Source organism: Mustela lutreola, chromosome 10, assembly GCF_030435805.1.
Source record: "Mustela lutreola isolate mMusLut2 chromosome 10, mMusLut2.pri, whole genome shotgun sequence".
Lineage (NCBI taxonomy): Eukaryota > Metazoa > Chordata > Mammalia > Carnivora > Mustelidae > Mustela > Mustela lutreola.
Genome location: NC_081299.1, coordinates 46,727 through 49,514, shown reverse-complemented (window position 1 = coordinate 49,514; position 2,788 = coordinate 46,727). Strand labels below are relative to the sequence as shown.

General features: G+C 57.7%; 1 pseudogene; it reads left to right on the top strand.

The window, feature by feature from the left end:
- Nucleotides 1–1,219: 1,219 nt before the first annotated feature.
- On the top strand, nucleotides 1,220–2,384 carry LOC131809221 (histo-blood group ABO system transferase-like; annotated as a pseudogene).
- The last annotated feature ends 404 nt before the right edge of the window (nucleotides 2,385–2,788 follow it).

The window sequence follows — 2,788 nt, the reverse complement described above, 5'->3', positions numbered from 1 at the left end:
CGTGCGCGCAGTGTTCGCCGGAGATTTACAGGAAAATGACCCCTTCTTCCTGCGTTCGTGAGAGGTTGTCTCGGCAGCAGACGTGGATTTGGGTCAGAACCTTTTCCGCGCCACTGAGACGACCTCGTGGTTTTACTCCCGCACTCATTGCGCCGCGCAACATTGTTTCACTCTGTTGCACAGCGGGAGACGCCTGGGAACAGACACTGGCTTACGCCGCCCGGCGTGTCTCGGTTTCGCAATGTTCCTGACCAGGTTCCTCACATTTGCTTAAAGAAACGTATAGGACTGCATTTCGCTGATTTTGTGATGATTTCATTGGGGTTGGTATTCGTGGTTAGGATGGGGGTTAGGGGTAGGGGTTAGGGTTAGGGTGGCCTTAGGGTTAGGGTCTCCCTGTCCTCGCCGGCACAGAGCCCGTTCTCCTCCAGCAACCACAGTGATCTTTCTGGGACATAATCTTCGGGCCTCTCTGTGGTTTGCTCCCCTCCTGCCCCCCTCCCAGCCTCACCTCTCCCACGGGGTGCCTCCCTCCGGTGGGCACCCCAGAGTGTGGATTCCCACAGGTGCCTCAGGCTGGAACCCAAGCCTTTGCCTATGCTGTGCCTCTGCCAGGAGCACCGTTCCCTCCTTCTGCTTCCCCTCTGGCTTGTTTCCCCATTGGCTGAGCCACGATTTGCCCCCTGATGACCTGCCTCATGCCTGCTGTGTGTGTGTGAGCTTTCCCCCCACTTAAATGTTGGGCTGCATGGGTTTCCAACCTTCTAAGCCTTAGGGTCCCCTTTGTTAGATGGGGTGCTGATGGCCCCCATCTCTGGGAGCAGGAGGCAGGGAGGCCCCATGGGCAGACTCACTCAGGACAGGCTGGGAGAGTGACTGTTGCTTAAAACAGCCCAGAGCCTGCCCTCTTGAAGAAGGTGTACATGTTCACGGCCCCCAGCTCTGGGGTCCTGCTGCCAGCCTCTGGCAGTGAACCTCCTCACACCCTGTCCCTTCCCTATAACTTCCTGCACCTGTTCTTGCAGACAGCGGAGAAGCCCTTCATGGTGGGACACAGTGTCACCTACTACATTTTCACTGACCAGCTGGCTGCCGGGCCCATGTGCCCCTCTGGGAGAGCCAGATGTTGGTGGTCCTCATGGTGGCCACAGGGTTACCTACTATGTCTTCATCGACCAGCCGGCTGCCCCGCCCGTGTGCCTGTCCGGGAGGGCTGAAAGATAGTGGTCTTCATGGTGAGATACAGGGTCACCTGCTACATCTTCACCGACCAGCTGACTGCCGGGCCCTTGTGTCCCCACCAGGAGGGCTGGAGGGTGGTGGTCCTCGAGGTCTGTGATGCCCCGCACTGGCAGGATGTGTCCATGCGGCACATGGTGATGGTCAGCTGCTTCTGCGAGCAGCACTTCCTTCGTGAGGTGGACGACTTGGTGTGGAGGCGTAGACCTGAAGTTCTGTGACCACATGGGTGTGGAGATCCTGTCCCCCTCTTTGTCACCCTGTACCCCAGTTTCTACTGGGCAGCTTGCAAGGACTTCAGCTATAAGTGCCAGCCGTAGTCCCAGGCCCACATCCCCAGGGATCAGGGCAGCATTTACTACATGGGGGCCTTTTTTAGGGTATTGGTGGTAGAGGTTCACTGACTGACCTTGGCCCATCACCATGCGATGGGGGTTGACCTGGCCAATGAGATGGAGGCCATGTGGCATGACAAGAGCCACCTGAGCGGGTACCTGCTGGATCACAAACTCACCAAGATGCTGTCCCCGGAGGACCTGTGGGACCTGCAGTGGCTAGATGTGCCCTGGAGGACCTGTGGTACCCACAGCTGCTGGGCTGTCCCTTAGAGGACCTGTGGGACCTGTGGCTGCTGTGCTGTTCCCTGGAGGACCTATGGAATCCACAGCTGCCAGGCTGTTCCTTAGAGGACCTGTGGGACTTGTGGCTGCCGCGCTGTCCCCTGCAGGACCTGTGGGACCTGCAGATGCTGGGCTGTCCCTGGAGGACCTGTGGAATCCACAGCTGCTGGGCTACCCACCGCCCCCTCCCCCATCATGAAGAAGCTGAGAGACATGGCCGTGCCCAAGAATCACCAGGACACCAGGAACACATGAGGGGCTGCCCCCGGTTTCCATCAGGGGATGCTGCCAGTGGAGCCATCAGAGCAGGTTCCTTCTTCTGTCCCCTCTGAGGGAGACTGTGAGGCCCAGATGTCCAGGAACCCCAGCCACACCTGCTTACGGGAGGCCTGCCTGGGGACACAAGTTCTTCTCTTTGTGATCACTACATTTTGATAACTTCTGGGTCATTGGCAGCTGTGAACAGCTCGTTTTATGTCAGATGTTTTTCTGTATCAATGCTGGCAATCATTTTTAAAAAGAACAGTCGAGAGAAAAGGTTTCCTCCCTGGTTCTAAACAGACACATCTTGGTGGGGCTGGGAGTGGCCCTGCAGCCACCTTGGAGCCAGAATGGGCCTGGCTGGATCTTCCCTCCCAGTCCCATGGGGCTTCAGGGTCAAGGGTGTGCCCAGCCACCTGTCAGACCCCCAGAGGCCTTGGCTGTGGCGGCTAGCTCAGCCTCGAGGAGAATGGAACCCTCTGGGTTATATGTGGTTCCTGCCTTGGTTTTAAATGGCTATTTTTGTGCTGGTGTTTGTAAAATGTGGGCACTGGCTCCGTCTAGATGCAGGTCCTGTTGGGATTCCTCAGTGCCCACCGGTGGGTTTGCACTTGTGCCCCCATCTGCCTACGCTGTGTCTTAGCAAGCATTCACTGGGTGCCTGCTGT